Source organism: Acinonyx jubatus, chromosome B1 (genome assembly GCF_027475565.1).
Source record: "Acinonyx jubatus isolate Ajub_Pintada_27869175 chromosome B1, VMU_Ajub_asm_v1.0, whole genome shotgun sequence".
In the NCBI taxonomy this organism is placed as follows: Eukaryota; Metazoa; Chordata; class Mammalia; order Carnivora; family Felidae; genus Acinonyx; species Acinonyx jubatus.
The window spans coordinates 41,422,579-41,437,199 of NC_069382.1; positions in this window are offsets into that span (position 1 = coordinate 41,422,579).

Here is a 14,621-nt window from a genome sequence, read left to right on the forward strand (position 1 = left end):
CCCATTGACCTCAGTTTGGAGCAGTAAGAAGATACCCACTACACTTCTCAACCAGGAGAGTATTAGCAGAGGTATAGTTCAGATACTGAACTCCCAGTAATAAAGAAGAACACCCCCATTCCATGGGTGTTGATGGAGGCATAGTGGGGAGCTCAAACTGCCACACCATCTGGCAGTAATGAGAAGGTGCTTCTCTTCTCCTGATGAAATGGTGTCAAAGAAGGCTTGCTACACCAGAAAGTATAAAAGGATATAAATATAATACATAAAGTATCCAAGTTTATTCACCAATCACTTGTCATACAAGGACCAGGAAAACCTCAACTTGAATGAAGAAAGATAATCAAAGGACAAAAAAGGAGATGGCAGGTAATTAGAATTATCTCACAATGGTTGTAAAGCAGGAATCATAAATGAATGCTTCAACAGCAATTAAGAACACAGCTGAAACAAATAAAAAATATAAAATGTCACGAAAGAAATAGAATGCATAAAGAAGAACCAACTGGAAATTTTTGAGGTGAGAAAAAGAATAACAACATTAAAAAAAAACTTAATGGATGAGCTCAACAGTGGAATGGAGAGGAAAGAAGAAAGAAGGAAACTTAACAAGTTTCCTTATTCTTATAAATTATTTAGGAGTTAGAACATTAGAAATTATGCAATCTAAAAAAAAAAAACAGAAAAAAAACAGACTGAAATGAATAAATAAATAAATAAATAAATGGACTCTTGGGACAAAAAATAAAAAAATAAAAATCCAATATTTGTGCCATTGGAGTATCCTAGAGGAAGAGAAGAAAGAGTTGACACTGAAAAATCACTTTAAGAAACAATTTTCCAAATGTGTCAAAAGATACAAACACAGATTCAATAACTTGAGACAACACCGAGGATAGATCCCTCAAAAGCCAAACTTCTGAAAACTAAAGACAAGGAAAATTCATGAAAGCAGTAAGAATTGACACTTACCTATAGGAGAAAAACAACTTGAAAGATAGTAGATTTACCTTTGGAATCTAGAAATGCCTAGGGGGAAGTAGCACACCATTTTCAAGTGTTGAGAAAAGGAAATGTCAAGTCAGAATTCTATTCCCAGTGAAAATGTTCTTCAGGAATAAAAGAGAAATGAAGGCACTCTGAAATGAGAGAAAACTAAGAAAATTTATCTGTAGTCAAACTACACTAAAAGGAATTTCCTTAAGAAGAAGGGAAAGGATATAAAAAAGAAAAATCTTGGAACATTAGGAAGGAAGAAAAAACAATAAGCCGAGTAAAAATACATGTAAATATAATAGAGTATTTCGTGCTTTAATTTTAAGTTTTCTAAGTTATATTTGATATTTTTCACAAAATTTATAACAATGCTTGATGCAGTTCTCAAAGTATGTGAAGAAATACTTAAAACAATTACATTGTACATGGAAGATGGTTAAGGTGTGTAAAGTGAGGTGAGGTTTCTACACTTCACTTGAACTGATATAATGTTCATACCAGTAGACCTTACAGAGCTGTGATACTGTGTATATGTTACATAATAAAGCAAACACAAACTGCTATACAAAGAGACACAGTAAAAATACTGTAAACAAATAACACTAAATTGTAAAAATGTTCAAATAAGTCACAGGAAGATAAGACAAAACAAACAACAACAACAAAAATGACAGACATAAGCCCTACCATATCAATAATTACATTAAATCCAAATACTCTAAATACACTAAAAATCAGAAATTAATACAGTGGATTAAAAAAACAAAAACGAGGAACGCCTGGGTGGCTCAGTTGGTTAAGCATCTAACTTCGGCTCAGGTCATGATCTCCCAGTTTGTGGGTTCAAGCCCCGCATGAGTAGCACTGTGCTGACAGCTCAAAGCCTTTAGCCTACTTTGGATTCTGTGTCTCCTTTTCTCTCTGTTCCTTGCCCATTTGTTCTCTCTCTCTCTCTCTCAAAATAAATAAGCATTAAAAAAAAAATAAAGGGGAGCTTGGGTGGCTCAGTGGGTTAAACATTAGACTCTAGACTCTGGATTTCAGCTCAGGTCATGATCTCATGGTTCGTGAGATTAAGACAGCATGGAGCCTGTTTGGGGTTCTTTCTCTCCCCTTCTCTCTTTGCCTCTCCCCTGCTCATGTCTCTCTGTCTCTCTGTGTGCTCACTCTCTCTGTCTCTGTCTCTCAAAACAAATAGGCATTTAAACAACAACAACAACAACAACAACAACAAAAACTTATCACCTAGCCATGTGCTTTCCACAAGAAATTCACCTCAAAAGTGACAGTATAAATGACTCAAAGTAAAAGAATGAAAAATATACCATGGAAACATTAATCAATAAAAGTAGAAGTGGCTATATAAAATCAGGTAAAATAGACTTTAGAGCCAAAAAAGCTATCAGGGACAGAGAGAGACATTACAAGATAAAAGGATCAATCCACCTAGAAGATAGAACAATTCTAATGGTATATACCAAACAAAAGAACTGCAAAATGTATGAAGAAAACATTGATACAACTGATATGAAATATAAATATTAATTCATAATTAGAGTTGCAGACTTCAATACTCCTCTCTCAACAATTGATAGAACAACTAGACTGAAAATCAGCAGGTATATAGAAAAAATTCAACAACATAACTGACATGATCTAATTGACATTTATAGAACACTTCATCCAGCAATGGCAGACACATATTCTTTCAGGTACTCACAGAACACATCTCAAAGTAAACTATATCTTAGGCAACAAGTCTCAGTAAACTAAAATAACTGGAATCATACAGACTATGTTTACTGACCACAATAAAATCAAACTAGAAATCAATAATAGAAAGGGGAAAATCTCTAAATATTTGGAAACACATTTCTAAATAACCCATGAGTCAACAAGGAAGTTTTAAAGGAAAAAAATTTATATATAGATTGAACTTACTGAAAATGAAAATCCAGCATATCAAAATGTGTGGGACAGAGCTAAATGGTGATTACAGAGAAATTTATACAACTTAAATGCTTACATTTGAAAAGAAGAAAAGTCTGAAATCAATAATCTAAGCTCCCACTTCATGATATGAAAAGAGAAGATCAATATTTACCCAAAACAAACAGAAGGAAGGAAATAATGAAGACCAGAATTCAATGAAATTGAAAGTAGGTAATAATAGAGAAAGCTAATGAAATAAATGTTGGTTCTTTGAAAAGATCAATAAAATTAAAAAAAAAAAAACCTCTTGCAAGATTGGCAAATGGAAAAAGAGAAAAGACATAATTCACCAACAATAGAAATAAAGACTACCACTACAGACCTTGCAAATATCAAGATACTAAGGGAATACTACAAAAACTCTATATACATAACTTGACAACTTAAAGTGGCCAATTTCTTGAAAAGCACAAACTACTATGATTCATTCAATATTAAAGAGATAATTGAATATCCCTATAACTATTAAGCACATTAAATTGTTACCAAAACCAAAATAAAACTACTCAAATAGAAATCTCTTGGACCAGATGGTTTTACCAGAGAATTCTACCAAATATTTGAAGAAGATTTAACCTAAATTCAACACAATGTGTTCCAGAAAATGGAACAGGATGGGACACTACTGAATTATTTTATAAAGCCAGTATTAACTTGAAACCATAACCAGACAAAGCCTGTACTGAAAAAAGAAACAACCCCCCCCAAACTATAGACCCATAGTTTTCATGAATATAGATGTAAATATCCTTAACAAAATATTTGTAAATAGAATTCAGAATTTTATGGAAAAATTATGCACTGTGATTAAGTTTGTTTTATTCCAGGGATGCAAGGCTGTTTCAATATTTGAAAATCAAATGATATGATTCACTATATTAATAGATAAGAAAAAAAATCTCATAATTATATAATTTGCCACAACAACAAAAATATATTTGATAAAATTCAACATTTATTCATGATTAAAATTCTCAGGAAGCTAGGAGTAAAGAACTTCCTCAATTTGATAAAGAACATCTGCAAAAAGACTTACAACAAACATACTTAATGGCGGAAGATGGAATGCTTTTCTCCTAAGAATGAGAACAAAGTAAAGATGTCCACTACCATTCAGCATCATCTAGATGACATAATTGTCTTTGTAGAAATCCCAAGTAATCTACAAAGGAACTTTAGAACAAATAAGTGAATTTAGCAATTTAGGGATACAAGATCGACATATATTTGACTACACTAGCATTAACATCATCGAAACTGAAATGAAAAATACAGTATTATTTACAATCACCTGATAATATGAAATATTTAGGTATAAATCTAACAAAGCATGTACAAGATTTATATACTGAACACTACAAAACACTGATGAAAGAACTCAAAGAAAATCTAAGTAAATGGAAAGACATACTGTTTTCACTGATTTGAAGACTCAACTTAGTAAAGATGTTGGTTGTCCCAAACTGATATATAGGTTTAATGCAACTCTTATCAATATTCTCACAAGACTATTTTGTAGATATTGACAAGATTATTCTAAAATTTATATGGAAGTAGAAAAGTACTAGAATTGCTTAAAAATTGTTTTGTGAAGAAAGTATAAAGTGGGAGGAAAAACTACCTCACTTTCAGAGTTATATAGCTAGAGCAATCTAGAATGTGTAGTATTTGAGGAGGGATAGGCACATACATCAGTGGAAAATAACAGAAAACCCAGAAGTAACCCTACATCAGCATAGCCAACTCATTTTTTTTTTACAGACGTATAAAAGCTGGAAAGGAGATAGTCCTTTTAATAAATGACTTTCAACCTAAACTTCACACCTCATGCAAAAATTAACTCCAAATGGATCATAAACTAAAATGTAAAATTCAGAAACAAATCTGTTTGAAGAAATCATAAGAGAAAACCTCTGCAACCTAAGTCTTGATACTGAGTTTTGGAATGTGTGACACCAAAAACAGAATCTATACAAGAAAAAAGTCAATAAAGTGGACTTCATCAAAATTAAAATCTTTTACTCTATGAAAGACCATGGCAATGGTGCAAAGAGACAAAATAAAGACAGGGAGAAAATATTATCAAGCCACATGTCTGGCAAAGGACTCATATCTAAAATATATAAAGAACTCTTAAAACACAACAATAAAAAAACAACCCAATTAGAAATGGGCACTGACACAAAAAAACATTTTACCCAAGACAGGCAAATAAGCACACTAAAAGATGTTCAGCATTGCTAGTCATTAAGGAAACGCAAATTAAGACCACTATGAGATACAGTTTCAACTTTTCAGAATGGCTAAAATTAAAAATAGTGACAAAACCAAATTCTGGCAAGGATGCAGAGACGTTGGATCTCTCAGACATTGCTGGTGGAAATGTAAAATGATACAGTTACTTTGGAAAAGAGTTTGGCAACTTCTTAAAAAAATAAACATTCATTTACCTTATGATTTAGAAATCACACTCCTGGACATTTTTCCCAGGGAATTGGAAACTGATGTCCACACAAAAGTCTATACAATGACTGTTTGTAGCAGGCTTATTTGTAATAGTCAGGAACTGGGAACAGGTAAGATTCCCACAATAGATGGATGATTAAAAATCTGTGCTCCTACAATATCATGGAAGACTACTCAGAAATCAAAATAAATAAACTATTGGTACAACAACAACTTTGATCAATGCCAAGGGGGGAAGAGGGTTTTATGTAACCATTAAAAGGAATAAAAGGGATCCCTTTTTTGATGACTGAATAGTTCTGCACCATAATTACACTGGTGGTTATATGAATCTACACAGTTGTTAAAACAACATAGAAAGACAAATGTATACACACACATACCAATATGCCAAGGTCAATTTTCTGTTTCAATGTACAGTACTATTAATTATGTAAGATGTAATCATTGAGGGAAACTGGATGAGGAGTATACAGAATGGTTCGATACTATCTTTGCAATTTTTTACAAATCTGTAATTACATTAAATAAAATTTTGAAAAACAAATGGTTATATAGCCTTTCTTCAATTTCACAAATTCCCAATGTCTTTTAATAAATCCATATTTTCTTAATATAATAACTCTTGCTTTCATCCAAATTATCCTAACTAAATATGTGACATTTATATGAATAATTCATCTCATCCTTGGGAGAATGAATAATAAAAAGACTTGTAGAAGGTATGTATTGGAAAAAGGGATCAGAGATTAGAACTGCCTGTCTCTTTCTTCTCTTATGTCAAAATCAGGTTATATTAAATTTGACTTGTGCTCTCCTTTCTGCTGAACACAATCATGTATTTCACACACACAACCTCACCCCAAAGTCCCTCCCCCAACTACTCTGCCTTGGTTTAATCTGTTGAGATGATCAGAGCAGTCCTTATGTTTGGTAAAGGAGACATTATGTTTTTACAGCATTTATTGAACTGATTTGTTGCAAGGGACAGAGAGACACCTAGCTAAATAAGCACCAGGAGCTCAGAGAGAGAATATTAGTTTATTTTATGTATAATGGTTTGGGAAATGGGCATTCCATGGATATTCAAAATCTTTTTTTTTTTTTTGTCAAGAATCCATGGTTATTCATGGACCTTCTTTGAAATTTTAGAATGTTTCTCCTTTAATGTGAGTCAAATATTCAAAATGTTTCTCTCTGTCGATTCTACTGTCACCTGCTTGACCCTGAAGCCCCAGAGGACAGGGTAACACAGTATAAAACATGGCCCACTAGGTAGTGGGGACTATGGATGGAGTGGATTTCCTTAGAAGGGAATGTGAGCAGAGCAGGAAAAAAGCAGCATCATGAGTGTGGCTCTGCTTGAAGAATGCTGGGAAAGCTCAAAGCCTGCTGACCTGTTGAACTGCTTGAAATCACACCTGTATTCCTTTTTACTTAAAACATCTCTGCTTTCAAAATACAGAAAAACAAGTGGCAGTACTAATGTGGACATACTCCTTCAGTTAAGGAGTTTCAAGTGCTACCTGATATCCTGAATGGGTATTAAATCTCAGCTGTGTAGGTTGGTAGAGTTGCAGTGTACTTTGAGGCCAAGAGGGAAGAGCAGAGAAAACCAAGGGTGGAATGAGAAAGGTGGGTGGAGCGCGGTGTGCTTAAATGCACTGGTGTAGCTGCAAGATTGCGAGCAAGACCGAAACTTACCTACAAAGCAAAAACAGAGGCAGAGGCCTGGCCAGCAAGAGAAACTCAGCACCAAGGAGAATGTAAAACCTCATCCAGGAATCTGTAAGCATGAAATTCTGTTAATAACTCTTGAGATCACATCTGACAGAATTAAACAAGGAAGCCAGGTGCAGATTCCAGGACAGGTACATAGTGAGGACAAGTAGTTGTAGACAGTAGTTCATTGTGTTTAGCTTTTTTTTTTTTTTTTTTTTTTTTTTAATATAATGTATTGACTTAAGAAACTGGAAAGTCCAAGGGCAGTGCCGGCTTCAGTTACAGTGCAGTGGCTTGGGACATGTCTTCTAAGCTCTCTTCTGTCTCTGTCTCTTTCTCCCCCTCACCTTTCTCACTGCCCTCCCCTTCTTGACTCCACCTCCCTGTTTCTATTGGTTTTATTCTCAGACAGGCTTTTACCTACATTTTCATGAACTTCTCTCAGCAACCCGGATGTCCAAAGTCAGAGAAGAGTCTGATTGACTCTATTTGAGTCACACGTGAACCCCCTGGCCTGGGTCATTGTGAATGTGAATAGGGTTATTCACACATGATCCAGTCCCCCCACATCTGTGGGCAGGAGAGCTGGAATTGGCCCTTCTGGTAGTAGATGAAATGCAAGACAACCATTCTCATCTTGATCTCACCTTGAGTTGGGGGATGCTCTTGCATGTAAGACAGAGCCAGCATGGGGGAATTAGGAGTCAGGTATAAACACATTAGAACTTTTGAGATTACATAAAAAGAAACAGAGATGGAGGACGGCACTGCAGACAAAAAAAACAAAACAAAACAAAACAAAACATTTACTTAAGCATGTTTTCAGAAAAGGTACATATGGAAGGAAGCCACACATGGAGCAGTTTTGACATAGAGATATCACATTAAGATAGTCACATGAGAGGCCGAAGGAGAAAAAACAATTTCCCTCTGACTACACTGGGCTGTGTCTGGACATAAAAGTTACCCCCAGGATTTGCTTATATGGAGTAAGAAGTCTCCTGTCTCAGAAAGAAACGAAAGACAGATTGTGATTGTCCAGTCTGTGTATCTTCCTGAAAGCCTGGACTCTGAAATAGCCTACACCTACCCTTAAAACCATGAGTGAGACAGCATATGGGTAGGCTAGGAATAGAACTCATAGAGCTTAATACTCAATACTCATGGAGTGATGGATGTTTTGCCTGGTATGAACACCAGGCATCATTTTATGCATTATGCATTTAATGCATCATTTTATGTCTGAGGCTCATGGTCTGTAGGTACCAAACAAGGAACAGAGCCATTCTGGTGTTTTGCAAGGTGCCACATAACACTAATAGTGTGAACCTTATCCTTTATCTACCATCTTAGATAGACTAACAGCTCTTTGAGAACATGTCTTGAGACCATTCTCTGTGTATTTTATTTATATATCAAGACCCTAGCATGTATAAAGTAAAATGTGCTCCAAAAATGATCATTTATTTGATGGTCTAGAAATCAATGGCCATTTGAAATATGTCCTTTGGGCACCTGGGTGGCTCAGTTGATTAAACATCCAACTCTTGGTTTCAGCTCAGTTCGGGATCTCACCATTCGTGAGTTTGAGCCCCACATCGGGCTCTACACTGACAGTGCAGAGCCTGCTTGGGATTCTGTATCTCTCTCTCTCTCTCTCTCTCTCTCTCTCTCTCTCTCTCTCAAAAATAAATAAATAAACTTTAAAAAAATTTAAATATGTCATTGGCTTGAAAACACACAATATACTCCCTAATATTTTTATCCATTTCTAAAGTCACTAAATTATTTTACTATGCTCTATATAAAAGCTTATATGACAATGATTCAGCCCCTTAGCTGTAAATAACACCTGCATGAGGCAGCTCTTTGACAGTATTGCTGTGGATTTCAGTTTAGGTTATACTTTTTTATGCCTGGATTAGTAAACCAAACCTTACTTTCCTCTTTAGACAGAAGAGTCCCGGTATATAGCTTTGTGATGTCGTTAGAGTTTTGGAGATGGGGAGTAATGAAGTACCAAATCAAACTTGTTCCCCTGCCTCCACCCAGGGAGGCCCTGTGGAGGACTGGGGAGGGTATTTCAAAGTCTCACCTACGGAGCTCCTCCATTACTGCTGTAATAGTCGGTGATCCCTGTCTCTGGATTAATCCCAGAACAAGGAAGCCAGATTGCAAATGCACTTTAGATTACTCCCTGTTTCACCATTGAGGAGTCTTGGCAGTGACCACAAGGGTGAGGATTGAGGGGAAGATGCTATATTAATGGGTATTTCTATTGAGAGTGAAAAGAGACATCTGCTTTCATTTTCTGCTCTCTTTGGTCTCTGTGAGGAGACATAATGCCATAGCTGTTGCCATTGCCCCTAACTATTAAATGAAAGATGTCTCGAGTAAATGGAGCTGTTTATGAAGTATGAATTTAAGATTAGAGTTAAATGGCCTGACTCACTGGTGATTGAAGGGTGATTCACTATAGGGGAAATCTCTGCCCAAGGCCATTAAGTATAGCCTGACCAATTAGGGCCATTTCGTTGGGATCCTGTACGTCTGAGATGTTGCTGCCAGAGTGACAGGAGCAACTGTTGGGACAGGAGACCAAGTGACCAAATGCTGAGGCAAAAGAACCAAGTCCTCTGTTGAGCCATTTGGCAGAGACTGAGATAGGCTGCCTGACAACATTCTCCTCCTGCTGCCCGCCCCCCTCCCAAGGAAACATGCAGCCCAGTGTTTGAAATTGCTTTTGTTTTGACAACAATGTCATGAAGGAACAATACAGATGCCTGCCATTGCTTTTGGAGCTAAAAAATCTGGGTTGGGTTCCAGTTCCACCATTTACCATGCTGTTGAACTTTGGGGAGGTCACCTAACTCCTTTGAGTTGCATTTTCTTTACTAGCAGAAGTGGGATAACAATAGTACCCACTTGACCAAGCTGTGGTAAAAATCAAATGAAATAACATCTGTGAAAGCACTTCACAAACTATATACATATTATAACTATTACTGTTTTACTACTATTGTAGTAATCGTAATGATAATAATAACTGAATGCTTCTGTCTGAGGTATTCCTGATGCTTATGCTGTAAGTCTGTCAACATCTAAAGCTTCACTTGATGTAGATTTAAGTAAGATTTTACTAGCATCAAAATGTGGTGAGGGAAATACTCACGAAGTCATTCACCCCAGGCTGCAGATTTATAGGGATAAGTAGACTCTTATTCCCTGGTAAGGCAGTTTCTTTCCCCTTTTACCAGAAGTTCTAACTGTGTTTGTATTGATGGCCCTACCACAAATGGGTTCTCTCCACACACTCTCCGAGCTTATTCAAATTCCTTCACTCATTGAAAGAATATTTACTAAATACCTCTATACTGGCATAAGGGACACAGAGGTGACTTCATGGAATTTATAGTTGAGTGGAGGAAGCAGTTATAGAAGGTAATTACAGTGACCTTGTTAGACAAATCCAGAAAGAGGGGCAGGTCCAAGTTTTAGGCAGCATCTAGGCTGCAGATGGCAGGTGGAGTGTTAGCAGGAAGGGCCCCATAGAGCTGATGCCTGAGTTGAGTCTTCAAGGATACACCCAGGAGCTAGTCAGGAAGGTACAAAATGGGAAGGTGCTGAGGAATTCCAGGCTCTCTCTACATAGAGTAGATTGACTTAGTTAGCTATCATAAATGATAGAGAAGTTAGAATAACATAATTTTAATTAGCAATAGTCGCCCAAATGTTCCATGATACTGTTTGGGAGGAACAGATGGCCATGCATCAGGAGGGCTTGTTCAAGAGAAGCTGGTGGTTGTGGGTTGGGCATTTCAGGTAAGGGAGAAGATGGGTTTCTCTGGTGAATGCCATTATTAAACTATGATTAGTTAGTCTATTATTTACCACTTTATTTGTCATAAATGTTGCTTATGTTCAATGCAAACAAGCAGAGTCCATCCTAAATAACAATGAACCTCCTAGGACTTAGAATAACTCCTGATCAATATCACAGATAGAACTAATTCCCTGTGCACGTAGCCCAGGACCGACTCTTGCATACTCAGAAGAGCATTGCTGAATATTAGAAGAGACCCAGAGATCATGCATCACAGCAAACTCACTAGACAATCCAAGACCCTGAGGCTCAGTGAGGCAAGGCCATGTACCTAAGATAGGCAGCAGGGAGGAGTAATCCAATCATTTAGCTACTCAGTGTGTATTTATTTGCAGAAGTATCCTGATTTGTATTAAACATTTTCCAGCTCTGTCTCTTCTCACTAACTTTTAAAGGGGTATTTTATTCATTAATGTTAGCATCATTTAAGAAACACACAAAACTAGATTCAGTTCAAGACCCAGAACCAGATTTTCCTCTGATAAAATCATGGTTAGTCAGCAGTTGATTTGGGATTGTGCCTTTATGGGGAAACCATCCATCTCCTTTCCTGTGTCTTTTGGCCCAAGCTGTCTTATTTTTTTTATTTTTTAATTATTTTTTTTTTACTGTGTCCTTCATTTAACAATAGGATTGCTTTTTTCCTGAAACTTAAATTTTTTTTTCAATTTTGTTAAAACTTAATGGTGCGAGAGAATGATCAGAAAGATATATTTCTCTTTACAATGTAAGCAAACACTTTCTACATGTTTTTTTGGAGAGAGATGCTTATGTAGGCCACCAACACAGCTTAGGTATTTTGTGCTTTCACATTAAGATGATTATAAAGAGCTTAAGGTTTCCTCCTTCAGAAAGTAAAACTCACTTTCATTACATAGAGGTAATAGTTCATGGTGCCCTTGATAACAAGGAAAAGAGGAAAACATCATAAACCAGTGATTCTCAAACTTTAGCTTATGATATCATCACAAGTAAATTATCAGGCTGAACCCGAAACCTACTGAGTCAGAAATTCTGGGAGTGGTCATATAGATCTGCGTTTTATCATGTTCTGGGCAATTCTAATGTAGGGCTAACATTTTGGTTGTAGACTGCTATACGCTCATGGAATGCAACTCATTTAAAGAGTTGACTCCTGACCTTCAGAATTAAAGAGTTGACTCCTGACCTTGAGAATAGGTAGAATTTCTTCCAACCTGAAAGCAACTCTTTACACTAGCAGGACTTTTTCCATATCAGTGTAGCTGCAAGTTGAAGATAATATTGCAATTTTTAGTGTCAGCTGCCTGGCCTCAGGTGAAGTGTGGGTTTTCCGTGTGCAGAGATTTCACCCTCTCTTCCTGTCAACACTGCCTGTACTCTCCTTGTATCCCCCTACTCCTTCCCTTGAAAATTTACTAGCAATGTTTAATAACTGTACTTAGGTATTTCATCCTATGGTAATTCACATTTCTTAGGCAAGGTTAATGCTTTCATGGCTTATCAATCTCTTATACAATAGAGTGAATTTTAGATTCTTTTCTGAGGAAAAGTTTTGAGAAACATGAAAGGCCCTAAGAAAATTTGACTATGTAAGGAAGATATAATACAAATGGCTTTTTGTTGCTTACCTCAACATGCATTCATTCCCTTCCTTTTTTAATGTATTCTTTTTTTAATGTTTACTTATTTTTGAGAGAGAGAGAGAGGGAGGGAGGGCATGAGCAGAGAGAGAGAGGGAGACACAGAATTTGAAGCAGGCTCTAGGCTCTGAGCTGTCAGCACAGAGCTCGACGTGGGGCTCGGACTCATGACCTGAGCCGAAGTCAGATGCTTAACAACTGAGCCACCCAGGTGCCCCCCTTTTCTTAACAACACTATTTTTTGCTAGGTGTGTGGTTGTTCTGTTTAAAGACTACGTTTGCCAGTCTATGGTAGCTAGGAAGGCTATGAGACTGAGACATAGTCAATAGAAAAAATATACATATATACATATGAATATGTATATATATACACGTGTATGTGTGTGTGTGTGTGTGTGTGTGTGTGTGTGTGTGTGTCTGTAGGGGTCTTCTTAGAAGTTTCCTCAAAAAAACCCAGAAAATTGTCCTTCTTTTCCCTTTTCTTCTCATGACCTACAGGGCAGATAGAATGGCTGGCATTCCAGCGGCCATCTTAAGCCAAGAGGTGGAAGAAACCTCCTGAAGATGTCAGGGTACAGAGAGAACAACTCGAGTCATTAATGACCCAATGGAGCTGCCGTTCTATCCCTGGATATTTTGAAACATGAGAGAGAAAAACACTTCTCTCCTTGGGACATTTTTGATTATATAAAATACAACATTGCTCTGATAGAAGAGATGTCACCAATATGGAGATTGACAGCACAGAAAGGGGAGGTTCAAGTGTGGGAGCTAAACTTCCCATACTTTACAGCTTAGCCAATCCTGTCAGGTGCTAGGATATTACATTCCTTCCCCCAGACAATTAACTTCTTGCCAATATGCTTATGAGTCCTTTGCTCTGTCAATCCTAGTTGTAGGTTGTTGGGTTTTTTTGTGGTTTTTTTTTTGTTTTTTTCAAAATCTACAGTATCTCCACTTCTTTCAAATCATGTTGTAAGGTCTCATAACAACACTGACATGATTTTAGTTTGATTTTAAACTAGAAATTTTATTTTATTCAGAATTTAGAAGGAATGTTGGCGAAGTCTTTGTATAGTGAACATGAGAGCAATCAAACAGCGTCAGAAAATATTTCCCTAAAAAAGATGAAAAAGCAACACTCTAGAAATTTCTCAGTTTTTCCAAAGGCCTTCCTCTTGCATTCTTAGATCATAAATTTCCCCTTTCAGGTGAAGAGAGGTCACTCTTCTGTGACTCTATGTCCTAGGTTTTTGAAAGCAAGCTTTCCTTCCACACTGTTCAACAGTGTGTCTAACAGTCCTTGACAATTAATAATAGCAATAATAATAGCAGCAAGTAGTTAAATAATGTTTGCTCTGCATAGACACTGGTCTACTACTACTACATATAGTAACTTATATAATTATTATACCCTATATAAGTGTTATTACCCTAAAATTGACACATGAAGCTGTTACAAATTGTAACAAATTGAACTGGAATTTGTAACCAGGCAAGTGACATAGAAAGGAAGGATGTTATGAGTAGATTTGTGTGGTCTTTGTACTCTGTATCGAGCTCACTAATCTCAAATTTATGTTTGCCATATGGCTATAGCAGATTGAGTGGTATATAGTCTAGATTTGTTGTTTCCGTTAGTTTCATATTAGAATTTTCAATTCTCTGGTCAGTGTCTTTATTAGTTTTTGGAAATTAATGGACAAGGGAGATGATAAACAAGAACACTAGAAGTGTCCTTTCTTTTATGCTTCTTTTATATTTTCAACACAGGTTGAGCTTGGCAACTATGAGCAGATCAGCTAGAGATGTGCCTCAGTCCATCCACATTTCCCTCTCCAGAGTTTGCATATAATTCCAATGCTTGCCATAATAGGACATTTTTAAATGAACTGTCTGTTTGCAGGTGCAGATTGCATCACGGAGCTATTATAAAAGGA